Source organism: Microcaecilia unicolor, chromosome 6 (genome assembly GCF_901765095.1).
Source record: "Microcaecilia unicolor chromosome 6, aMicUni1.1, whole genome shotgun sequence".
NCBI classification, from domain to species: Eukaryota; Metazoa; Chordata; class Amphibia; order Gymnophiona; family Siphonopidae; genus Microcaecilia; species Microcaecilia unicolor.
Genome location: NC_044036.1, coordinates 83,007,510 through 83,035,367, shown reverse-complemented (window position 1 = coordinate 83,035,367; position 27,858 = coordinate 83,007,510). Strand labels below are relative to the sequence as shown.

The 27,858-nt window shown below is 41.1% G+C and overlaps 1 protein-coding gene across 2 annotated transcripts in view; it reads left to right on the top strand.

Annotated features, from left to right (window-relative positions):
- Window positions 1-27,858, top strand: part of C6H1orf21 (chromosome 6 C1orf21 homolog) — a 461,362-nt gene that overhangs the window by 26,926 nt on the left and 406,578 nt on the right. The window contains exon 1 of one of the 2 annotated variants that reach the window (XM_030206618.1): window positions 22,219-22,306. The exons of the other annotated variant lie outside the window; for it this stretch is intronic. The gene's annotated coding sequence lies outside the window, so the exon portion shown is untranslated. Of the gene's footprint in view, window positions 1-22,218; window positions 22,307-27,858 lie in introns of those variants that run through there. 2 annotated transcript variants of the gene reach the window in all.

Here is a 27,858-nt window from a genome sequence, read left to right as displayed (position 1 = left end):
CATGCTTAAAGGGAGGTAGCAATTGTGATATTTTAGACTTCCTAACGCGGGGTGAGGAGAATGAACAAGAGGATCCAGGGGCTTGTGTCCCCCATCTTTTAAATACCAAGCAATGCCTCTGTTTGTGGGTAATGTACTGTTTTTACCCATAAAAAATAACTTTCAAAATTGACCTGCCTATGCACACAATGCTGGGTTCCATGTCTGGAGTTTTCACTTGGGGAGAGGACCACGGGGTCAATGTGTACAATAAGTGACACTGTCAGCTCAGTGTGCAGCAGCAGCAGCAGCAATGGAGAAAGCAAGTAATTGAAAAGGAACTGAGAATAAGTGTGAGAACAGCATTACACCACTGTATAGGTCAACGGGGTGACAGTTTGAATCATCCCATGCTGGAAAGGACATAGCTGACTGGAAAAGCAACAGAATGATAAAGGGGATTGTACTGCTTCATCTTATGAGAGACAGCTCTTCAGTTTGGAAAAGAGAGACTGAGAGGGAATATTGGAGGCATAAGAAGGTTTGTGTTGCAGTTGGTAGGTTGATTGCCTACTGCACTCACAACCTGACTTTGAATCCTGCACTGGGATTTCTGTCAGGTAGCTGGCCTCTGGCTAACTCAGCCATCCATCTGCTTTCAGTTGGTAATGAGTGGCTGGGGGATAAAGATTCCCAGGAACCAATGGCAAGTTACCCCACTAATAGTCTGTCAAGAAATTGTCATGCAAGTGGTGGTCCCCATAAGTTGCTTGTGACTTGGAATTTGCATACAGGAGACTAGCTTTGTTAAAGGCTTCTGAAATAAGCTGTGATAAGGAACAGGTATTAACAAATTCAAATAGCACTAGAACAAGGCAAACTACATATTAGCAGTCTGATATATGAAATAAATAAATAAGAGAAACGCACAGCAGGACTGGCAGAGATAGCGGTGACTTCGCTTATTATTCACGGAAGATTTAAACTAACTCTTGGGTTTAGTATGCATGGCCTTTCCTGGGCTGTGCCTGATTTTTGAAGGTTAATTTTGTTTCCCCTCCAAGAGAACAGTCTTTGTTTCTTCTTACACTAAGCAGTGGCAAGGAAGTAGAAAATTAAAAAGTCCTTCTTGAAATGCTGTGCTGTGTTCTGCCTGCCACACACACTGAGGAGCTCCCATAAGAACAACTGCTGCTTCTGTCTCCATTTTCAAGTTTTTCTTCTTGGCCCTCCCTGTCTGACTCTCTGCGCAGCCTTAGGGACACTGGGGATCTAGCTGGCAAAATTTATAAAAACAGTACTTTGACTGCGGTAGTTCTGGAAAATCAGGAAACTACTAAAACAACAACTGAAAATCTTGAAAGTGCACAAGTTAGACTGGACAAATTAGAGCGGCAGACAACTGACTTGCAAAGAATTCAGTCTGTTGTAGTTAAGGATAAAACGCTGACAGCTAGAAGACTTGAAATTCTGGAAAATTCATACAGATAATTTACAAAGCCGCGGTATAAAGTGGCCTGTGGTAGTGTGGGGGCATATTTTTGGCACACGCTGGGCCATTTTTAACTGGGTCAGGAAATGGGTGTGTGCAAAAATTAAAACTATTTACAGCTTGACCCCTTACTGCCAAACATTGACCTAGTGGTAAGGGCTCATACGCTACCCATATGGTAACCATGTAGCGCATGCCAATGGCACCACTCTGTCGATTACCACCAGAACCCCCACACCCCCCCCCACCCCCGTTGTAGAAAATAGAAAAAATATTTTCTACCGCGGGATTCGGCACATGCCAAACTTGGAATTACCACCAGGCACACAGGGTAGTGCCAATTTGGCATGCGCTACCCCATGTCAACCCTCCCGCGGCTTTCCTAAAAGGGCCCCTTAATTTGTGTTTTCTAAACTTTCCAAAGCGTCCTATTTTGTCACTTGGAGAAATCCTAAGAAATCTATGGAGATATTACCAATTCCCAAAGAAGCGTTACCCCTTTTTTCTAAAGCTTATTATATTGCAACTAAAAAATTGCCTCATGAAAAAAAAGGGATGCTTCTAGGTAGGAGATGATTTATATAAGTACATAAGTAATGCCATACTGGGAAAAGACCAAGGGTCCATCGAGCCCAGCATCCTGTCCATGACAACGGCCAATCCAGGCCAAGGGCACCTGGCAAGCTTCCCAAACGTACAAACATTCTATACATGTTATTCCTGGAATTGTGGATTTTCCCAAGTCCATTTAGTAGCGGTTTATGGACTTGTCCTTAGGAAACTGTCCAACCCCTTTTTAAACTCTGCTAAGCTAACCGCCTTTTAGCTCAAGATAGTTTGGATTTATAGTTTGGATTTATCAGGGTTCCTGGATAGTTCTGAACCTGAAATAGTCAGTCGAGACAGTGTTATTTTTCCACAAGATTGTGATCATATTTGAGACTTTTCCTCAGATATAAAAATGTGAATGTATGGGACAAAGATCTGCGTATTTGCTGATCTCATATGGAGGTGTATTCCAATGCACTTAGACTTACAAAGTTATATGGTAACACATGAAACTTTGCAAGTCTAAGTGCTTTGAAAATGAGACCCCCCCCCCTCCCCCCTGTCAACTTCAGAGATAAAGAAGACATTGTTAACATATAGACAACAGGTCCAGGTCTTAGGAGACACTTTTTAACTTTGATATCCTTATAAATGTGTAGTTGCTATCAGGGGCCTAGCCAGACACCCAATTTTGGGCCCAAGACAGAGGGCAGAAGAACCCCACCCCATCCCCATAGGTGATTTCGTCTCTCCTCTCGCCTGCATGCCATATGGTCTCTCAAATATCCCCCCTCTCCTGCACACCTTTTAAATTTCAGATTTTCACCGGCAGTGAGGAGCAACTAATACACACTACTCATGTAGGCCCCACATCCTTCCCACTGATGCAGCTTCCTGTTTCCGCATAGGCGGGAATACGTCAGAGGGAAGGCTATGGGGCCGATGTAAGCAGTATGTATCAGTCGCTGCTTCCTGCAGGCGAAGATCTGCTATTTATAAGGTATGCAGGAGGGACAGTTGTTGGGAGTTTTCAGCTTGGCCACATCATAGGTGTGCTGCACCCAAGCCCACCCTTGGCTACGCCTATTTCTTCTATCGGATATGTTTTCTTTGGTCCAGAACAACTGCAGCTTTTGATAGGAGCCAAGCAATCGGACTTGTCATAGTTTGAAAAGGTTTTTCCAAATAGTTACTTTGGAGCGTACAGTAACTTGTCCTCCCCCAGATTGGCCTTTCAGGTACCATGATTCACTGGTTTACATCTTTCTTGACACAACCTCTAGACCCCATCTCCTCACCTGTGATGTTTACAGGGTTCAATTCTCTCCCCAGTACTATTTAATATCTTTCTCAATCTGCTAGCTACGCATATTTAGTCGCATAATATCAAGGTTTTTTTCTATGCAGATGACATCCTTCTGTTTTTTTTTAATTTCACCTACTAATATTGCTTAGATCCACTTTAACTCTGTCTGTAGTTGCTCTCCTAGTGGTTGGCTGACCATAGGCAGATACTAAACCCAGACAAGACAGTAGCCTGCTGGGTAACGGGTTCTCAGCCTCAGCTGTCTTTGATCCCGATTCTGTTTGGTCTCCTCATTAATCCAGTGACCTCTTTTTGTTATCTTAGTATTATACTGGATTCCAATCTAAATTTTCAGGCACAAATTTCTTCTTTAATTAGACTAGGTTTCAATACTTTGCGTAAACTCCACCCTCTTTGAGGGATACTAGACTCTTCTGCCTTTCACACATTGATTCAGACATTCCTAATATTGCGCTTTGATTATTGTAATGTTGTTTATGCTGCTATCTCTCTAAATCAACAAAAACATCTCCTGAATCTTCACAATACTGCAGCAACGTTATTATGGCATGCTAAGAAATTTGGTCACCTCAGTCTTCTGTTTGTTAGATTACACTGGCTTCCCATTCAGTACTATGTGTTCTTTAAAATCCTCTGCTTAATTCTAGAGCATACCATTTACCTTTCCACATTGGTGATCCCCTGTACCCCCAGTAGGACCTTAGGTGCACATCCTACCAAGCCCACTGTGAAACTATGAGATGCTCAGCATTTATTATCTGGCCCCAAAACTGTGGAATGATCTTCCATCTTATATTCGTACCTAGAAATCCCTCCCAACATTTAAAAAAGGCTTTAGAAACTTACTTTTCAAATTTGTGTTTGATGGTGATTGCTGTTTGGTGGGGAACCAGCTGTGAATGTATGATATTATTTGGTTTCCTTGTATGAGTGTTGGTTTCTTTCCTATCCATTTACTGGTGTTCCTTCTTTTATGTTAATTTAGTTTATATATTTGCAAACCGCCTAGACCTGTATTCTGGAATAAGCGGTATAAAAAGTCCTCAATAAACAATAACTGCCTGCCTTTAGGAGCCACCCTCTTATGATCTCCTCCATAGGCTGTCATCTTCAGCACATGGATCTTCATGCTATTTTTCAGTGGCAGGAATACTTCACATACATGAGTTGCTTTTATTCTTTTGTTTGTTTGCCTTTGTCCCTGTCCTGCCTGCTCTAGAAATTCCCTAGGGAAAGGGTAAACAAAGTAAATATTTATTGTAGCCATAGGTTACATTAACAAGTATATCTGTTCTGTGTCCACACATGAAGGTCCGGGAGTAGGACCTCAAAAAAACAAATACAGATAGGAATGGAAGTGAGGTAGACCTTCAATGATTTTCAGAAAACTGTGTTCATGAGGAACTAGCTAAATAACAATAGATAAAATTATGGGATCAGATGGAATACATTGAAGGATATTACAGGAACTTAGAAAAGTACTGGCAGCTCCACAGACTGACCTTTTCAATGCTTTACTAGGGTCAGGAGTGGTCCTGGAGAGAAGAATGGAAGGAGGAAGTTGGGAATTCTGTGGAGACTAAATTAATGGGGCACTGCTGAAACAGAGCATGGTGCAGTTTCTGGAATCTAGTGGATTGCAGGATCTGAGGCAGGACAGTTTTACTAGAGGTCAGGAATTAGGTGTGTACTTGTTACATCTTAGAGTTTGAGTGGCTAGAGTCTTTTTTAACCACAGAACTTTGTTTTTTTCTTATTATTGTTGGTTTGTTTTGTTTGTTTTGTGGATTTGACCTCATTTTATTTTGGAGCAGTCAGTCAAAAATGTTTCCCATTCATTTAGGTTGACAATAATTTTGTCAGTCAGGGTCAAAAAGTACAAAGAACTGTATACCATCAGCATATGAGTAATAAGCGATTTGATAGTTTCTGACAAGTTTACCCAGGAGGACCACGTAAATATTTAGTAGGGTTAGTGATAAAAGATCACTGAAGCACTGCTGGATAATAAACTGCCTTGAAATGTGCAAGTTACACCCTGGATTGATTGAGTGCATCAAGTTCATCATGAAAACGTGGTAAACCACACTCCATCTGAAGTATAAAGATGGACAGTTTGTGATTCCTAATATCAAGATTCAGCAAGAAATATTTCAGGGAGACTTTCAGTCACCACTTAGACCCCTAATTATTCTTATTAACTCCTTGGACAGTAAGGATCCAGAAGTAACATCACATTTCCTGTTTAAAATGGCTTAAAGCTCTATAGTGAACACTTAGTGAAAAGCTTTTCAGATGACATCAGGATGGCATTTGGCTTGAACAGATGTGCTAAGGAAATCTTCCTTAGAGGAAAATTGAACAAAATCAACATCCTTCTGACTGATGACTGTGACATAAAGGAACTTCAACGGGAAGGTGTATGTAAGTATCTAGAAATCAACAAAGAATATTAAAGGAGATTAACATAGATAATGAAATGTGCTTTAACAGCATGGAATATGATATAAGCCATTGTTGATAAGTTTGGAACTGTACATTGGCTTCATAAAGAGCTTGATAAACTGGATATACAAACAACAAAACTCTTCCATGTCCATGAGATAATTAAAGAATTGGTGTACACTCCTGGAGCTGAAGGAGAAATGGGCCTCATAGATCTCTGATAGATCTCTGATACATATAGATCTCTGATTCTAGGCCTCCAAGCCTATTCAACAGCATCAATGGACCTGAAAATACAAAAGGTGTTGACGTAGGAATGTTTAGACATCCAGAATCCATTTCCATCCTTTAGCATGGACAAGTATTACAATGAGTAAAAGGAATGTGAAAAATCTGCCAGTCAAGATTGTAGAAGGATGGATGTAAAATGAGAAGAATGGAGGAGGTTGGGAACTACAGGCTGGTCATTCTGATCTCTGTAATGAGTAAATTAATGTAAATATTTCTTTTATAAAAAGGATAGTGTGGTTTCTGGAATCTAATGGATTGCAGGACCCAAGGTAGCATGATTTTATTTGAGTAGTGGTTCCCAAACCTGATCCTGGAGGTAACCCAGCCAATACAGTCTGTGCCCTGAAGAGGACAGTACAAATCAAAGTAGGGTATACACAAAAAGTACCACATATGAGTTTATCTTGTTGGGCAGACTGGATGGACCGTGCAGGTCTTTTTCTGCCGTCATCTACTATGTTACAATCACTAGGGACAGACTGGAGTCCTGAAGAGCTTGCCTCACTATTGAATGTGTGATAGTGAAACAGCACCCCCTACTGGCAGGGCTGTAAGTGTAGAACTCCTGCTCAGCTTAGAGAGAACAGTGGCTGCCAGGTGAATCTGATTAATTTGTTTGACAGGAATTATCCAAACAACTCCTGGACAGTTTAGTCCTCCCTTGCCACCTCCCATATAGACTTCCCTGCCTAGCTACAACCATACAAGCAGGGTTCCAGATGTTCACCCTAACTGTTAGTGGGGACTAGACCCAAGTTGTCCTTCTGTATAAGGTGATGATGTTATCGCTTTGGGGTTGGTGGGTTTTCCTACCTTGTGATAGGATGCACACCCCATCACACTAATAGTAATTGGAGTTCATTCTGAGAAAAAAGGCTATTACCAGTCGTATGCCTAAGAGATTAGTTCTTGGTCTAGTTCTAATTTATATTTTTTGTAAGTAATATTGTGAAGGGCTGTCTGGTATGGTTTATCTTTTTGGATGATACCAAAATCTGCAATAGGGTAGACACCCAGCTGTTGGGGATAACATGAGGAGGGATCTAGAATAGCTTGAAGAATGGTTTAGAATTTGGCAGCTTATATTTAATGGTAAAAAATACAAGGTCACACATTTGGGCTGCAAAATCCCAGGGGAGACAGGGAGTAGTACAGTATAGAGAGTAAAGTACTCCTGTTCATGAAAGAAGAACGGGAGTGATCATATCTCAACTCTGCAACACAGCAAAACCATAGATTGTATTGGACACTATATAACCTCCCCTATCTTTGACCCCTAATGTGCCTGTATCATACCTACCTTATCCGACCTTAATATCACATTGAATTTGTTCCTCTACCGGACTTGGCGATCCCCTTTATGGTACTATGTAAGCCACATTGAGCCTGCAAATAGGTGGGAAAATGTAGGGTACAAATGTAACAAATAAATAAATATCTGATGATCTTAGGTTGGCCAAATAGGTAGAAAAGGTGATGACAAATCCAGAAAGATGCATGGGTGGATAAGGAGGGGAATGGTCAGCAGGAAAAGGAAGGTTATAATGTCTCTGCATAAATCTCTAATCAGATATCATCATAAAGCATATGGGGATAGACCTCAAAATAGACCTAAAGATCTCAATTTGTGTACTTTGGAAGAAGGTGGGAGAGGGGAGATAAGATAGACATTTATGGGTTGATATTCAAAGTGATTTAAACAGGCAGGAGAGCCTCAAGCCTATTTAAATTGCTTGTGCCTACCGAGCCACCGATATTCAGTGACATTTAACCAGGCAGTGCCGCTCACTATCAGCACTCACTGACAATATGCCGAGTGGGCAGGTCAGGGATGGTACAGGGGTAGATCTGGGAGTTATGGAGATGTTGGCAATTTTCAGAACCAGTGCCCCTTAGCTAACCAAGCATGTAGGACCACATAAAAGCAGTCCTAGCTTTGCCTGGTTAGCTATGTGGGAGCTGGCACTGAATATCGGCTGGCGCCCACATAACTTCTACAGAGTACAGTATCCTCCCCTTCCTTTCCACCCATCCCAGAAAGCTCTCCTAACAAAGCCTTCTATCCCCATCTCCGCCCAACAGAACCTCCGATCCCCCCTCCCACCCCTGGCATAGTCTCCAATCCCTCCTCCCAACACAACCTCCATTCTCCACTCCTACCCCCAGCACAATCTCCAATCCACCCCTAGCACAGACTCTGATTGCCCTTCCACTCTGACCCCCCCCCCCCAAACTTATCCACAGCTGAATAATGGCTGGGACCTGCATAAGCCTGGCAGCATGCACGAATCTGGCCAGATGCTAATATTCAATGCCTGTGCTTACACTTGGGCCAGCATTGAATGTTGGGGCCTAATTTCAGCCAGCAATGGTCAGTGTTTAAAAAGATGCTGATCAGTAACAGCTGAATATTGACAAGTTAAACACTTTTATGACATCAATGCACAGGATGTGAGTCTCTTTCAATTAAGAGGAAGCTCTGGAAGGAAAAAGTATGTGATGAAGGTGAAAGGAGATAGGAGTAATCTAAGGAAATACTTCTTTACAGCAAGGATAGCGAATGTGTGGAATGGCCTCGCAGAGAAGCTGGTGAAGACAAGGACTGTATCTGAATTCAAGACAACATAGGACAAGCACAGATCTCTAAGAGAGAGGAAGATATTGTAGAGCTTAAGTAGTTGGTATGGATGGTGGATCAGCTATATGGTCTTTATCTGCTGTCATTTTCTATATTTCTGTATAAAAAGTAACATAGTACAGTAAATTATTTTAAAATTTTTTACTTAATAACATTTAGGGCCCTGTTTACTAAGGTGCGCTAGCATTTTTAGCGCACACTAAAATGAGCATGTGCTAATGCTAGAGATGCCCATAGGAATATATGGGTGTCTAGTGTTTAGTACGAGCTAAAAATGCTAGTGCACCTTAGTAAACAGGACCCTTATTTTCCACTGTTCTTTCAAATTTTAAATGGATTACAAAATACATGCATAATCCATTGGACATATATTAAAAATCAACTACCACAATATACAAAAGAAATATTAAAATTAATATCGACAAGCAGCTCACATCTTCTGCAACAAAGACATCATCAGGCTCATTTTCAAAAGAGAAAAACACCCAAAAAGTGACATGTCTGCATTTGGACGTTTTTCCCACAAAAACATCCAAATCAGTATTTTCAAAACTTCTTTTTAGACGTTTTCCTCTGAAGTCCATCAGAAGTGTGTCTAAATCTCAAGGGGGCGTGCCAGGGGCATGTTCAAGGTGGGACTTGGGTGTTCCTAAGACTTAGACGTTTTTCAGCCATAATGGAACAAAACAAAAACATCCAGGACTAAAATTTAGACGTTTTGAGCTAAACCTGTTTTTATTACAAATAAGGCACAAAAACCCCAAATGACCAGATGACCACTAGAGGGAATCAGGGATGACCTCCCCTTACTCCCCCCAGTGGTCACTAACCCCCTCCAACCCCCAAAAATTGTGATTAAGAACATTACTTGCCAGCCTCAGATGTTATACTCAGGTCCATTAGAATAGCATGCAGGTACCTGGAGTAGTCTAGTGTTGGGTGCAGTGCACCGCAGACAGGTGGACCCAGGCTCCTACCTCCCCCTACCTATTACTCTTGTAGAGGAAACTGTGAGCCGTCCAAAACTCACCAGAAACCCACTGTACCCACATATAGGTGCCCCCTTCACCCGTAAGGGCTATAGTAGTGGTGTACAGTTGGGGGGATAGTGGGTTTACGGGGGCTCAGCACACAAGGTAAGGGAGCAATGGTCAGATGTATATCTGGGATCAGTTTATGAAGTCCACTGCAGTGCCCTCGAGGGTGCACTATTGCTGTCCTGAGATGTCAGGGGGAACAGTCTACTAAAAATGCTGGCTCCTCCTACATCCCAATGGCTTGATTTTGTGTGTTTTGCACTTGGACGTTTTTTTTAATGCCCCCCCCCCCCCCCAAAAAAAAAAACCCATCCAAAAAATAAAATGTCCATAGTATTTTCGAGAACAAAGGATAGACGTTTTTCATTTTCGAAAATTACCTTCTTTCCTGTTCAGAATTTGAACGTTTTGTGTAGAATGTCCAAATTCAGATTTAGACGTCACATCGAAAATACCCCTCCATATAATCCAATCCTAACCTGTGCTCAATAATAGTTTGTTGAACAGCAACCTTTGGTTATTCAAAGAACAGTATCTTAAACTATCTCAGTTCTTCATTCCATAAGTATCCTGGAATAACAGTGTTTTCAGAGCAACTTTAAAATCTGTAAGATTTTGCAAACATTGAATGTTATTAGGCAATTCATTTCACATTTATGGTCCTTTTATATAAAAAAAATGAATTTCAATATTCATCTTAAGTAGTCCAGATGGAATGAGGGAACTTCCAGGTTTTGAGAGAGAGGAATGCAAAGAACGTGATGGCTGATAAAGACACAATAACGAGGCTAGCATAGGAGATACTAACTTATGCACAACTTTGATGGCAGCTAAAACAAAAGAATAAAACCAAATGTTCCACAAACAATCCAACTGAAACAGTCACAGGAGTGGAAGAAACTGAAGCATCAAGATGATACCGTCTTGCAAAACATGTTGTTTTTATTGTATATACAGCACAAACAACTCCCAGCCCAGTGAACTCAACACAGGCTGTTTTTCGGCTAAAGCAGGAGTCAACTGCTGAGTCCTTTCTGAATGTAAATCTTCAGGGAAAGTGTTGTGCAACAAAATGAACCTTGTGTCCAGAGTCCGGTGATCAGTTGCGAAAAAGTTCCATGAACCTGTTGGCGGGAACGCTGGCAGTTCTCTCACAGCAGTACCTGGGAGCATTTATTTGAAGCACAAAACATCCAAACTCCAAATAGGAAAGAAGGTCAGTTTTGAAAAAAAAAAGAAATCATCTATTTTGATTTAAATACTATTTCGAGCAAGGTTTTGTGCTTTGTATGGGGTTTTTCTTTTTACCATTTTCGAAAAAAAAAAAAAAAACACCTCCCATCCAAGTGCAAAACGTAGAAAATAAAGCCATTGGGATATAAGGGGTGGGAGGGAGGTCAGTGACCACTGGGGGAGTAAGGGGAGGTCATCCATGATGCCCTCTAGTGGTCATCTGGTCATTTAGGGCAGTGTTTGTGCCTTATTTGTTCTAAAAATAGTTCTAGCTCAAAACATCTTAGGTTTAGTCCTGGATAATTTTGTTTTGTTCCGTTATGGTTGAAAAATATCCAAGTCTCAGGATCACCTAAATCCTGCCCTTAACATGCTCCCAATATTCCCCTTGAGATTTGGATGCACTGCAATCAAACAGCATAGAAAAACGTCTGAAAAATAGGCTTTGAAAATACCGATTCGGACGCTTGTGTGAAAAAAAATGTCTAAATGCTGCTTTATGCCACTTTTTAGACATTTTTCAAAAATGAGCCCCATAGTAATATAGTAGATGATGTCAGATAGAGACCTGTATGGTCAATCCAGTCTGCCCAACAAGATAAACTCATAGTATAAGGTATGATGAGATACTACATATGTATACTTGATCTTGATTTGTCCTTGCCATATTCAGGGCACAGACCATAGAAGGCTGCTCAGTACTGGCTCTGCTTCCCAATTACTGGTGTTGCTCTCTAATCACTGCTAATCTTGTTTGGTTCCATGCCTTCCATACAGGATTCCTTTGTGTTTATCCCATGCATTTTTTAAAATCCGTTACTATTTTCATCTCCACCACCTCCTGCGGGAGGACATTCCAGGTATCTACCACCCTCTCAGTGAAGAAGTACTTCCTGATATTATTCCTGAGTCGGCCCCCCTGCAAACTCAATTCATATCCTCTAGTTTTATCACCTTCCCGTCTCTGGAAAAGTTTTTTTGTAAATTAATACCTTTCATATATTTGAATGTCTGTATCATATCACCCCTGTCTCTCCTTTCCTCCAGGGTATATATACATGTTCAGGTCCTCAAGTCTCTCCTCATACATCTTGCAATGCAAATCCCACACCATTTGCACCGCTTTTCTCTAAAGCACTTCAAATCTTTTTACATCCTTAGCATGATTTGGCCTCCAAAACTGAAAACAATACTCCAAGTGGACTTGTACAGGGGCATCAACATCTCCTTTCTTCTTCTGGTTATACCCCTCTTTATGCGGCCTAGTATCCTTCTGGCCGCCTTGTCACATTGCTTTGCATTATCGGATTATCATGTTGTATTATAACATAAATGCAAGGGGGCATTCAATGTATAGAGTACAGGTGGGGCTCCCACTTACAAGCGTACCTTACGGATACTGACATAAGTGGGCATGCTTAAATGTAGGTGTGTTGATGTCAACTTATGCTAGTATTCTCTAATGGCATCTTGGTGCACAGATGCCATTATAGAATTGATGATCAGTGTACAACATTGGTGTGCCTAACTGGAGGTGCCCAGTTATAGACTTGTCCCCTTATTGCATTGACTTGCTGAATCAATCCCATTGTAAACCCCGCTCCTCTACTCAATCGAATTTCATCTGCACTAGTTGAAAGGAACATTCCTGGAGTTCATCACTATGTACTATGTACTGACCTCCTGTGGGTACCATACCTCATGTGCTTATTTGAATCGGTGTATAGATTATAGATCATAGGACAATTGGTCATACCTACTTGGCTATAGGACATTTAGTCATAGGGTCTTTGATCACAGCGCCTTTTGGTGACCAATTGTCCACCAAATTTTATGGTCGGCTGTCTTATGACCAATGGCCTAAGACTAAACCCCCTAAAACTTTTGAATCATATTAACTGGTTTCAAAGGAGGTTTTCTGCATACTTGTTTTAAGCAGTTGTAATTATAATAAAACTTTCTAAAATCCAATTTGAAGTCTTTTTCCATGCTGACTCCTGAATTCATGCTAACTTCTTCACAGTCAATTTGTCATTAGCTCTTTCGTGTGTTACAGAGCCTAAAAACCAAGGTTCCTCACTTTCCTGTGAGACCCCTTTTTGCACCTGCTTGTTGTGAGCATACTGTTGCAAAGTGGCCAACCGTACTGCATTTCCTCCCTAAGGTTGGGCGTGTATTGGTTGACAGGCGATTTCTACCACAACTTCCACATTTTCTCTGGCTGCTTGGTTTTGCAACTGATTCTGGCTTTACTTCCTAGTTTGAGGCTTATTTCTGCTTTATAACACCTCTTCTTTGCCCTGTGTAATTGGAGCCTGGTCCTATGCTTTAACCACTTCAGAGCGCTTTCTCGGTTCTATGGCCATAAGCAGTGTTATGTCTTTCTGCATTTGCAGCTTCAACTTTTGCAGAATTCCAGACACCATTCTATGCCAGATCTGGTCCTTTTTAGCATCTTCAGATTCACAGTGGTCTGCCAGTTCAAACAATTACCCAATGAAAGCTTTCCCCAGTTCCATCTAGAGCTGAGATCATTGGTGCCTCTGTGCCCTTTTATAAATTGTGTTGCATTTATGGATGAAGTACTCATACATTTTCAGGACGTTATCCATAGGCAGATGGTGGCTAGATGTTTGGGGATAGTGGGGTGGGCAGGGCTAGGTCAGGGTATGAGGGAGGCAAGTTAATATCCTTGAGTGGGGTGGGTGGGTGTCACCCAGGTCAACAGCAAAGGGACAGTGTGGGCACTTTTGAATGCAGCACGGACGGACTTCTTCACTGTATTGCTCTAGTGAAGCTACACCAGCTGCCTCTTTCAGTACTACTGTGACTGATGGTATTATGCACACTGAATTACTGTATATGCCAAACAAATCTAAGCAATGCACCAAAAGAATACAATATATTAAACAGGATAATATTGGCAGTATTCTGGAAATATATGCAGGTACTTTAACACTTGGCTCCCAGTCAGCCCTATCCCTCTAATCCAGCATCTTCCTTTGGTCATGTGAACAGTGGTGTTCCACAGCACTGTAACAGAAATCCTATGGTTTCTGGCAACCATAACATGATTTGCCTACCAGTGTTTTGGTAGGTTGCCAAATGGCCTCCTGGCTTCAGATCTGCTGGCCTTTATTGCTGAATTGCCAAACATGTTTGGAACATGCATTATCTCAAAATGAACAAACCAAACAGACAGCTACAAACTGTAAAACTCACCAACATCAAATATGAAACATATGTCTCAATACCCATAGGATATATAAACGTGAGATTGGCAGTTAATAAGTCAGCATTACTAAGAGGCTGGATAGAAACAGAAGAACTTGGATTATTGCTCATAACTGAAACATGGCTACGCTTTGAAGACGGAGTGGAGGAGTGGCCTAGTGGTTAGGGTGGTGGACTTTGGTCCTGGGGAACTGAGGAACTGAGTTCAATTCCCACTTCAGGCACAGGCAGCTCCTTGTGACTCTGGGCAAGTCACTTAACCCTCCATTGCCCCATGTAAGCCGCATTGAGCCTGCCATGGGTGGGAAAGCGCGGGGTACAAATGTAACAAAAAAAAAAAAGACCTATGCCTACCAGGATATAAAACAATTCACATCAACAGAACAAAAAAGAAGGAAGGAGGCGTTGCAATAATATATATATATCCTCCTTCACAGTGGAACCTGTCGCTAAATACACATCTTCCGCAATTGAAATTCTGGTATGTAAAATCACAAACACAACACTAGCTGACCAACTATTGGGCTCATTTTCGAAAGAGAAGGACGCCCATCTTTTGACATATATTGGAAGATAGATGTCCTTCTCCCAGGGTCGTCCAAATCGGTATAATCGAAAGCTGATTTCGGACGTCCCCAACTGCTTTCCGTCGCAGGGATGGCCAAAGTTCAAGGGGGCGTGTCGAAGGTGTAACGAAGGCGGGACTTGGGCATGCCTAACACAAGAACGTCCTCAACCCATAATGGAAAGAAACAAGGACGTCCCTGACGAACACTTGGATGACTTTACCTGGTCGTGTTTTTCTTACGACTAAGGCACAAAAAGGTGCCCAAAATGACTAGATGACCACCGGAGAGAATCAGGGATGACCTCCCCTTACTCCCCCAGTGGTCACTAACCCCCTCCCACCCTCAAAAAATATCTTTAAAAATATTGATTGCCAGCCTCTATGCCAGCCTCAGATGTCATACTCAGGTCCATCGCAGCAGTATGCAGGTCTCTGGAGCAGTTTTAGTGGGTGCAGTGCACTTCAGGCAGGTGTATATTTCTAAAACTGGCATATTCCACTCACTAAATTAAAAATTAATAAAGAAATATAAAACAACAAATTGAAAATAAGGCAATTCCTTTTTATTGGATTAATTTAAAACATTTTGGGACAGATTCAGTAAGTGGTGCCAAAAGTAGGTGCAGGGAAAATTTTTCGGTCAGCGCTCTGTGCTGAGCGCCCTTTATAGTGCTTAGTGAAGATTTCTGCACCCAAAAGCTTACACCAACTGAAACCTGAAGTATATTCTGGTGTGCAACCCCCAAATTCAGTAACACTGTGCATAACTTTAATGGCCACGCCCTCTTTTCAGCTGCATGTTGTAATAAGTAAGAGGGTGTCCTATCCGGGGGAGGCCACTAGAGGGCGCTGGTAGGAGAATAGGTGGAGGGTGCTAGGACCGGGGAGAGCTCTGGGATGTCCACAGGTGTGGGAGGTTATGGGCTGGGTCCTGTGTAGCTAATTAACCACTTTATACCCCACCTGAGTTGTGATAGGAAGAGAGGTGAGCTAGCAGCAGAAGAAGAGAGATCCCCCATGGAAGATACTGGCTAACCCTATGGACTTGTGGTGGACTGGGTGTCCAAAGGACATCAGCAGGCTGAAAATCCTGGGGTAAGAAGTCCCTAAAGCATTAGTGTTTGATTGTGTGTCCTCAGTACTTATAGGAACTGTGTGTTCAGTGAAAGGACTGTGTGTCCAAAGAAGAAAGGACTGTGTGTCCAGAACTGTGTGTTCAAAGAGGGGGGACTGTGTGTCCAGAACTGTGTGTTCAAAGAGAGGACTGTGTGTCCAAAGAAGAAAAGCCTGGGGTTGAGAGTCCCCAAAGTATTGGTGTAGTACTGAGCCCATGTATCTGTGTGGGGAGGCTCAATGTGAAGATCTATGAAAGCATAAAGTGTTAAGCTAGAAGAAGTGTGCCCAGGGGCTGGAATAAAGAGTTGCCTGAGAAATATGCAGTTGGTGAGACCTGTTTAATTTGCTTAGTGGGAACCAGGTCACCCTGAGCGAGAAGGGGTAGCACACTAATCTGCATATAATCTGCATATTGAGAATCAGGTCACCCTGAGTGAGAAGTGGGGTATCACAGTGTGAGATTTCAGTGTGGTATTTTTACAGAATCTTACATAGGCAGTTGTGTGCACAACTCCAAATTATTGCCAATTAATGCCAATAATTGAGAGCAACCAATTTATAATTATTTACAAAGCTGGTGTGGTAATGTTAACACAGGCATTGCCACACAGCAGCTGCTAGCGCAGCTTTGCAAAGGGGGGGGGGAAGGTAATTTACTTGCATGCGCAATTCAGGATCATGTCCATTTTGGGTGACTATAGAACCTGGAGGGTTTTGACTAGCTTTCAGAGGCCAGAACCTCCTTCCTCAACCACGTTGGAAATCAGTACTTATTCTCAGAGTTGTGCTTGAGATTCAAACTTCTGATATCATTCCATGATTTTAGCCAATTATCTTCAGGTATGGCTAGGCCACATTCCTGAGAGACATGGAGGCATATTTTCAAAGCACTTAGACTTAGAGTTATGTGGAGGGATATTTTCGATATGACATCTAAGTTGGACTTTGGACGTTTTGTGCAAAACGTCCAAAATACGAAAAGGAAATATAGCCATTTTCAAAATAGCAAAGTGTTTATATATTATTTTTCAAAAATAGCCCTTTGCTAGATGCTTTTGTGCTCAGTATGTTTATCTTTTTGGTCCATTTTAAAATAAAATACCGTCCAAGTGAAAAACATAGAAAATCAAGCCACTGGGACGTTGGAGGAGCCAGCAGTCTTAGTAGAATGGCCACACAGACATTCCAGGAGAGAATTGGGGCACCTTAGGAGGCATTGCTGTGGACTTCATATAAATGCTCTCATTTACACATCTCACCCTTGCTCCCTTATATTGTCTGCCGAGTCCTCCAAAACCAACCCAAAACCCACGGCCCTCAACTGTACACCACTACAATAGCCTTTATAGGTGAAGGGGTCACCTATATGTGAGAACAGTAGGTTTTTGGGGAGTGTAGGAGGGCTCACACTTTCCACCACAAGTGTAACAGGTAGAGTGGGATTTGGGCCTGGGTTCCCCTCTCTACAGTGCAATGCACTGACCATTATACTACTCCAGTAACCTGCTTGCTACTGTAATAGAACTGGCTATAACATCTGAAGCTGTCACAGAGGGTGGTACATACTATTTCTGTTGCATGTTTGGGGGGTTGAAGGGGGAGTCATCACTGATTCCCTCCATCGGCCATTGAGGGCACTTTTTTGCCTTATCCATTCTATAAACAGGTCTAGATCCAAACATTGAAATTCTAGCCCTATACATTTGCATTTTGTTCAATTATGGCTATAAAATGTCCAAGTGTGAGGAACATCCTAAGCCTACCCCCGAAATGCACCCAACATGCCCCCTTTGTGATATGGATGCACTGCAGACAAATTGCTTAGATAAACGTCAGCAAAACAGGTTTTGAAAATACCGATTTCGACATTTTGAGAAGAAATTCATTGAACTGCTGCTTTACGACATTTTAAAAATGTCTTTCTTTTTCAAAAATTAGCTCTATATTAAACTATGGAACTTTGTAAAACTAAGTGCTTTGCAAAAGAGCCCTATGATCACACAGTCTGAACAGAAACAAAGTGAAGGTCTTTATTTCTCAGAGTGCCCTCTGGTGGCTTGTGGCTTTTGTTAACAATTTTATTAACACAGCCCTTAAATAAAATTACACATGTTGAACTGCTAAACATAATACTTCTCACCACACATTATAGCTAGGTTATGTTTCTTTTATCTGCCTTTTCTTTTCACCTTATTATCTTTTTTGCCTATGCTCTTAAATTATTGTTTGCAATATTGTAACCTCCTAACCTTTTATCCTACTACTGTCTTCCATGTTTGTGTCAAATACGCACCTGCTTAAATTCTGTCATGGTATTTATCTCCAACACAAAGAAGAGAAAACCATATCCACAAGATGCAGTCCAAGAGTAGAGGTGCCAAGATGAAAAGAGAATGAACATAAAGCCTTGACTTTGTTACAATTATCCACATGAAACAATGAATTACAAAGGTAAAAGACCCAACATGATACTGTTTCGGTCACTTTTCTGCTTACTGGAGAATATGTAGATACTCTCAATATTTTTTTAATAGAAAAATGGTTCATTCTAGCACTTCCTTTTTACAAAGGCAGAGGCTCCATTTCTAATGATCCAACATCGATGTTTAATGAATATTCATAATATAATATACATTTCTATTGTTCTCTAACAGGCTATATTGTATGGTGTGGAAAACAAACCAGCAGATCTGTATAATATCCAAAATACTTTATTGAAGATACCGTATGTTAGACAAATGCCCGACACAGGCCGTGTTTCGCCCAACAAAGGGGCTGCGTCAGGGGCTATAATGAACAACAAACATAATGAATTAAAAAACATATCTCTATAAAATATATAAAAATTATATATAAAACATCAATATGAATAATAATGTGCATGTGAACCATAGACATGAATTGTAAGCATTGAGAGTCTCTTTTGATTCAAAAAATAATATAAACATTGAAAGTATATTGAAATAAACATACAAAATTGCATTAGACATTAACTAATGTTTAAAAACATAACATAAAAAATGCTTAAAATATATATAAATATCTATCAACAAACCTCTACATTGTAAATTAAAAACATATACATTATAAATTACCAACAAAGAAAGGGCATGGGCGCAGACATGAAGATTTGATCTTAAAATAAATTGTAAAACCATTAAGAAACATAAGATTAAGGACACCTACCTAGTTAGTATCGTTCTTAAGTAAAAACAGCTAAAAGAAAAAGAACAATATCTAAAGTGCATGATTACATGAAAAATGATAAAAAGATAAAATGGAAAACAAATTAAAAACAAAAATAAAAAATGAGAAAAAAAAAGAAAAAATCAAAGATAAATGGGTGTATAATACTTACTCACAAATTGCATATCAGAGCATGGATAAAAGAATTCGCTTTAAAAAAAAACCAGCATAAGCAGCACAAAATAGCGTCTACCTAAATAAAAAAACAATTTTTAGTAAACATTGACGACATCGGAAAAATGATCCAATGGTAAAATAATAAATAAATAAATAATAAAATAATGAAAAATAAAGTAATAAACAATAAAAATACAGAAAATAAAAATGAAAAGTACAAATCGAATGTTGAAGTGAATAATTTAAAAGTTATTCACTTCAACATTCGATTTGTACTTTTACTTAAGAAAGATACTAACTAGGTAGGTGTCCTTAATCTTATGTTTCTTAATGGTTTTACAATTTATTTTAAGATCAATTCTTCATGTCTGCGCCTGTGCCCTTTCTTTGATGGTAATTTATAATGTATATGTTTTTAATTTACAATGTAGAGGTTTGCAGGATAGATTATGGTAATTTGGTTTATTCAGGTCTCTCTACCACCACACTACAAAACTTTGCTATATGTCTATTGGGGAAAGCACATTGGACTAGATTATATATATCACGCCTAAAAATGTGGTGCCGAAATGAAATTCGCCTAAGCGCATTTTACAAAGTATGCCTTAATTTGGACATACTTTATAGAATAAGCCTAAATTTCTTGCGGGGTATAGAATATGCTGAGCAGCCATGACAGCACCTAACTCTAGGCGCGGCTATTTACGCCAAGTAAATACTGGCACCTAAATTAAGTGCAGAGCAGGTGTATTCTGTAACCCTGTGCATAGTTTTCTGGTATACCTATGACCTGCCCATTCCATGCCCACAGCCGTGCCTCCTTTTTGGAAGCATTAGAATTTACCCACACCACTTTGCAGAATACGCTTAGAGGGTAGTGCGCATCAATTCTAATTAATGCCAATTAATGCTTATTAACATCCAATTATCAGCACTGATGAGCTTGTTAGCTAATTAAGTTATGTCATTATTATAGAATAAAAAACAAAAAAAACAAAAAGGCACACAACTGCTTACAAAACAGTAGATGAAAAACAACAAAGCAGTGGAATCAAATGTATTTATTGGAACAATACCCGACGTGGCCACGTTTCGCCCTCAGGCTGCGTCAGGGGTATAAACTATCAAAAGTGTATGTAAATATATCATACACACTAGTAGTTCCAAAATCTAGTTCCATTTATCTGCTACTTCCAACTGAACTGATAGAATATACTTTGATTTCTGTGTGGAAATCTCAGCGCAATATATAGAACCTGGTGTAAATTCCTGTGCACAGATTTAGGCGCACTAGGCCACATTCTATAGTCGAGTAAATTTTGGTATGCCCATGAGCCACCCGTAACCAAGCCACTTTTTGCCTGCATATGTTAGAAGTTCGGTGCACATGTTTATAGAATACGCTGAGTTGTGCGCCTAAATTCAAATGAGTGCTAATTAGTGCTCATTATTGCTTGTTAAGTGCTGATATCAGTGCTCATTAGCTTGTTAAATCAATTAAGTTACGTGTGGTGTTACAGCGCCTAAATCTATGCACACTATATAGAATCGGGGGGGGGGGGGGAGGTTAGCGAGCTATGTGCATAAATCCTAATCAGTGTCAATTACTTAATTGGCTTGTTAGCCAAATAAGTTCCAAGCACAAATTGCGGAACTTTAGGCGCCATATATAGAATCCGGGGGGGTATATGTACACCCCCCTCTCACCCCCCCCCCCCCCCCCGCTACAATGTCATCCCTCATACACAGTAGAGAGGTGTGGTAGCCTTGTTAGTCCACTTTTAAAGGTAATCAATAGAAATAAAACAAAATAAAACATGGAAAAGAAAATAAGATGATATCTTTTTTATTGGACATAATACATTTCTTGATTAGCTTTCGAAGGTTGCCCTTCTTCGTCAGATCAGAAATAAGCAAATGTTGGTAGGTGACAGTATATATAAGTGAAACATCAAAGCATTTCAGTGACAGTCTAACAGGATGGGGGTGGATAGGTAACCTTTATCTTGTAATCTTTATCTTGTCTTCCTCTCTTCAATAGTCCCTTTCCCTGTGTGTCCTTCTGTCTGTCCTACCCTTATCCTTATTGGTCCTGTCTGTCTGTCCTGATTTAGATTATAAGCTCTTTTGAGCAGGGACTGTCTTTTCTTCATGTTCAATTGTGAAGCGCTGCGTACCACTGGTAGCGCTATAGAAATGATTTATAGTAGTAGTAGTGAGAGACAGGAAGAGTAAGGTGGATGAGCGGGACAGGGAGATATGCATGGAGATAGGAGGGTGACAAAGCAGTCGCTGAAATGCTTTGATGTTTCACTTATATTTATTTGTTGCATTTGTATCCCACATTTTCCCACCTTTTTGCAGGCTCAATGTGGCTTACAATGTTCGGTTATGGCATTCGCCATTCCAGAGTAAAAAAAGTTACATTTGGAGTTGCATAGAGAATAGGATAATAGGCATAGAGAGAAACCAGTTAGAATAAAAGGTAAAGTGGTGATGTGTTGCATTTACAATATACTGTCATTTATATATACTGTCATCTACCAACATTTGCTTATTTCCGATCTGAAGAAGAAGGGCAACCTTCGAAAGCTAATCAAGAAATGTATTAAGTTATGTCCAATAAAAAAGGTATCATCTTATTTTCTTTTCCATGTTTTATTTTGTTTTATTTCTACTGATCCCTCATACAGAGAAATCTCAAACTGCAAAAATGTCACCGCTTCCTATGGACCGCATCCATGCTGCTCTAATCCTCACAGAATCTGATAGAGACAAATACATACACAGACTGCAAAGTGCGAAATATGGCCCACAGTCACTCACTCACACGTTTTATATATATGGTACACGGGCTGCTCTCTCCAATGAGTCCCCTCCCACGCCGCCTCGCGCACATTCCCGCCTGTTAGCTCCAGGAAGCGACGCTCCTCCCCTCTGGTCTCGCAGCAGGCGGGGTCTCTCTCCCCCCGGCTCGCGCCCATTGCGGGAGGTGCAGACGGAAATCGAAGGCAGCGGGCGGCGGTCGGGAGAGGTGAGTGCGGGGACGGGAGAGCCTGGGAGCGGCGTCTGCAGACGCATTAGGGCTTGACTGTATGAATCTGCATTGCGTTGAACGCCGCGCCCCCCTCCCCCCGATCGACCACCGTGATTTAATTTAAATATTTATTGCCTCTGCGCTTGCGATCGCCTCTGCTTTTTTGGCACGCTCAAGATCGTTCTGAACTTACATTTGCATGCTTTTGTGTAGCTGCTTTGCGGATCATTTTGTGAGAGATTTCCTTCCTTGCAAGCTCCTTTCTAGCACTCCCCCATAGCGTCTTGGATTGTATTACTCTGGACGGATTATCATCTTTTGCAAAAATTAGTTGTAGGAAAGCATGGGAAGTGTTTCAAGACTGATAATGCATAAAAGCATAAAAGCACAAATGATGGCAAGTAAAGATCAGTTTAGTTTACTGAATTTTCCGGTTCCCTGTCATTTTGGCAAGATGAGCATAAAAATTCCTATCCTGTAAGCCAGGGCCATCCATAGAGGTAGGTAAGGGGACATTTGCCTGGAGTACCAATGATCCTCAATAGGGGACTCAAATGCATACTCCAGAGTCTTCAGCAGATGCTAGTGGACACCTATATCATCAGAGGGACCTGGGGTGGGTAGGCAGCATCATGTGAGGGATCTCATTTTTCCCATGGAACAGGCTTCAGCTCCAAACCACCTAGGTTGCATGGTGGCCTACTGACGGGCTAATAAGTAGTGGTTCCAGCAGACTCCTCTCTTTTACGTGACCTGTCAGCCCCCTACCACTGATGTCTGAAACTGTTTTAAGCATGTTAATGTGCTGACCTCTGCCACTTCATTGGTTCTTAAAGACCCATATGTAATCCAATAAGTAGACCTTTCCTATTTGTTACTGTTAAGCTTTGTAATAATCTGTTCTGCCCTCCAGACGCCTCCCCACCCCATGCTTGCTGAATGTAGGACTGTAATTATAGCTATTCTTTGAAGTCTGATGGAGCTGTACTGCCACACTGTAGACTGGTTTGTATTCGCTCCTCATTGATTCTGTGAACTCCCAGATTGGTCAGCCTCCACCTCACTTTCTCCTGACCCATGCTGCTGTCATTGCCCCCAGAACAGCTGGATTCTTCCTGCACTATGCAACTCTCAGAAAGTCTAGGCTGTATGGTGCCTGACACTCATCAGTATTGTCTTGAGAACTGTGTGGAAGTTCATGCATGACACAACTCTCCCTCTCGCTGTCTGTGAGCTGCATTCTGTATGAATGCTATAGCCATTCCAGTGATGGTGTTGGAGAAAAGGACTGGTGTGGAAGTAGTAGGGATGGAGGAGAGTGTAGTGTGGGTGGCTAGAACTCCACAGGCCCCTTTTGCACTTCTTTCTCTCCTGTCCATCCAAGGAGGCCATCTAAATTATGTGGGAGATTTTGCATGACAGGGGAATTTTGCCCCAGTTTTGCATTACACAACATTTCTTCAAAATTGATTCCACATAATTTTACCAGAACATTATGTGGCTTTCAGGGGCACGATTTAATTCCATTAGAATACCAGTTTTCCCCATCTTTGGTACATTATTTCAGGTATCTGCCACCCTCTCAGCAAAGAGAGAGATTTTATCATTCTTTCTCTGATGCTGCCTCCCTGCAACTTCTGGTGATAATTCCTTGCCCTTGAATTTCATTTTCTATGAATGGTTTCACTGTCCAGTACCTCACTGAAGCCTCTCAGATATTTGATTGTTTCTGTTCTATCTTCTCTATCCCTTCTTCCCTTGTAGACCTTGCACTATTTTGGTAGCCTTCTCTGAACTTCTTGTATCCTCTCAGTTCCCTTACGAGGGTCTGACCTCCAGACCCGAGCATAGTATGCAGAGTGGATTGCAGCATTGATGAGCTTTTTAGGATACAGTAGTGTGGTTATCATGTGAGTCCATTTGGCTGTGTGGAAATAAAGCTGTGAAAGAAAGCAAAGACCATCAAGGAAGACAACTGCTAACAGTCTTTGACAACAAAGCAAAGAAGAGGACATCCTTACAATAGACCAAAGCAGAGACACAACACGAAGGAAGACAACTACCAATATGTTGTTTAATAAAGACCGTTAGCAATTGTCTTCCTTGGTTTTGTGTCTTTGCTTTGGTCTACTGTGAAGCAATTGTCTTCCTTGGTTTTGTGTCTTTGCTTTGGTCTACTGTGAAGCAATTGTCTTCCTTGGTGTTGTGTCTTTGCTTTGGTCTACTGTGAAGCAATTGTGTTCCTTGGTGTTGTGTCTTTGCTTTGGTCTACTGTGAAGCAGTTGTCTTCCTTGGTGTTGTGTCTTTGCTTTGGTCCACTGTGAAGATCTGCCCTCTTTGCTTTGCTATATACAAATAAAGGCCAACAAACAAGTGTGACATTTAAAAAAATTGAACTAAATCAAATGTTTTTCTGATTAGTGTATCTCTTCCATCGCCAGACAAAATTCTATTATCAGGCTTCTTTCCACTCTAAGACATCACCCCTTCTTCCCTCACACCTTTTTACTGTATTATTGGTATTAATTTTGGATTTAGCTCACATCATTTTAGTAGTAGCTCAAGGAGAGTTACATTCAAGTACACTAGGTATTTCCATGTCCTTGGAGGGCTCACATTTTAAGTTTGTTTCTGAGTCAATGGAGGGTTAATTGACTTGCCCAAGATCACAAGAAGCAGCAGCTGAATTTGACCTGAGCCTCCCTGGTTGATAGGCAGGTGCTCTAACCACTAGGCTGCTCCTCCACTCCCATTGCGAGTTGACCTGGAACTGGTGGGTATATTCGGGCCGCATCATCCACACATTCATTTTGCTTTGAGCTGATGAAGAGAGCAGAGGTTTCAGAAGCTGCTCATAAATGGATTGAGTGGGCAAGTGAAAAGCCCTCACCTATAAGTTTTTTGTTGAGCTTTTCGCTCTGCACAGGATTATAGAGTATTGCCGGGAAATGGTAAAATAGTCAGGGGCATGTCTGCAGTACAGCAGCTATTGAGGCTAACTTTGTTGTTAGTGATTTTCTTCCCTGTTTGTCCTTGTGTGTGCTTCCTAAATACACAAATTGCACATTGCGTTAGAACAACTTGATATTAATAGATCTGAGCCATTTTAAACATACACTGGTAGCGATTTTCAGGAGCCACTTAAAAGGGAGGAAAGTGAAGAGAAAATTTGATAGTTATCAATAACTCTGCAGCTTGCTGACATAAAGTACTTCACCTTTGCTCTGATGGTGTGTTAGATGTCACTAGTCCCGTACCACAGGCTGAACATTTATATGGATACTGCGGGAAAATTCAAGTTATAAGTTCATTCTTGATGGACATGTTCTCGGATGATTATGTTTTGGGACAAAAGATATTTATTTTTTTCCAGGTCCTTGCTACTCCTTTTAGGAGCAGAAGAAGAATTTTCTTGAGTTATGCTAAGAGCTTTGGCTTAGATGCACCTTTTCTTTTGCAGTTTTCTTGTAAATGTTTGCTTAAATATCAAATGTTTATGCTTTATTAACATTTGATATACTGTCTTAAGTAGTAAAATGCCAAGGTGGTTTACAAATAAGGATAAGAAAAGAACTACAAATACTACAGGAAAGAGTACATTCGCACCATATAAGGAGAAAGATTTGTTCAAACATACCAAGCAGAATTCTGTAGTTGCTCACCAAGCACGGCCAAACAAAAAAAGACGTTACATAAGTAATGCCACACTGGGAAAAGACCAAGGGTCCATCGAGCCCAGCATCCTGTCCCTGACAGCGGCCAATCCAGGACAAGGGCACCTGGCAAGCTTCCCAAACGTACAAACATTCTATACATGTTATTCCTGGAATTGTGGATTTTTCCCAAGTCCATTTAGTAGTGGTTTATGGACTTGTCCTTTAGGAAACCGTCTAACCCCTTTTTAAACTCTGCCAAGCTAACCGCCTTCACCACGTTCTCCGGCAATGAATTACAGAGTTTAATTATGCGTTGGGTGAGGAAAAATTTTCTCTGATTTGTTAAATGCTAATTGAAAATAATGAGTCTTCAACAGTATTTTAAGGGGCCCTTTTACTAAGCTGTGGTAAAAGGGGCCCTGAACTAGTGGCAGTGGCTGTTTTTGCTGCGGTTGAGGCCCTTTTTAGCGCAGCGTTGGCCATGCGGTAAGATTGCACTTACTGCGTAGCCATTTGGGGGGAGGGGGAGAGCACTTACTGCCACCCATTGAGTTGGCGGTAAGGGCTCCCATGCTAATGTGGCGGTAACCAGGCAGGGCAACTGCTGTGGTAAAAAATAGGGACCTATTTTCTCTAGTACCAGTAGAAATAAAACAAAATAAAACATGGAAAAGAAAATAAGATGATACCTTTTTTATTGGACATAACACGAAGGAAGACAACTACCAATATGTTGTTTAATAAAGACCGTTAGCAATTGTCTTCCTTGGTTTTGTGTCTTTGCTTTGGTCTACTGTGAAGCAATTGTCTGACAGGGTGGAGGATGGGGGTGGGTAGGAGGTATGCATGGGGACATCAAAGCATATCATTGATATTCTAACAGGATGGGTGTGGATAGGTGAGGGGTGGGGTGATCAACAGAGAACTACAGCTTTATGGTTTATAATGGGCTAGGAACCCCAAGTCCTTTCTGTTGGGTGTTAAAATATTCAGTCATTCTGACTTCAAAGGTCTTACGTCCTCTGGTACCAGAAATGCCACGCACTGGGAGTGGAGCTACCACCGGCGCCCGTATTGGGCCGGCGGATGTTCGGATTGCCTTGCAGTAAGCCCACGGTGGGCTTACCGCTGCTTAGTAAAAGGGCCCCTAAATCAGATAAAAGAGAGTTCTGATCTAAGATTAGATGGTAAATTATTCCACAGATATGGAGCCAGATAGAAAAAAGCAGAAGATACATATAAAGTATCACATACCATGTAAAATGAGTTTATCTTGTTGGTCAGACTGGATGGACCGTACAGGTCTATATCTGCCGTCATTTACTATGTTACTTTGATCTGGTAGTTTCATAGTGGGCATTCCTAGGTGCTGGCAGGCCAACCGATTGGCATCCAAGGAATGAAATATGTCTTCTTTGAGCCAACTCATTTGTGTAGAATTCTTGATACCTTCTTAAGACTGGGGGGGGGGGGGGGGGGGGGACCTTGACTTAAGTTATATATCCTGCGTATGGTATATGTAAGGGTGGCAGTATACTCCTTTGAGATTTCCTTTTGATTATTACTTATTTGTGACTATTCCCAAGTCCATATTCTTGCAATCTCCACTCTAGTGGGTGTAGATTATATGTACTGTAAATTTCAGTTTGGATTTTGATTGTATCCTTTCCTTTTTTTTAACCTGCTTATTAATTGCTTGATTGCATGTCAAGGTATCACTTGATTGTACATATAATGATGTTTGAGAATTTTGTTTATTGTGTTTTACGTGATGTTAATAATGGTGTCTACTCTTATTGTTTTATTAATCTTAAACCTATTCTTGAAAAATTAGCAGTTTTCCAATATAAAAAAATTAATACAGCTCACATTTATGCTCCTGTTGTGCCTCTC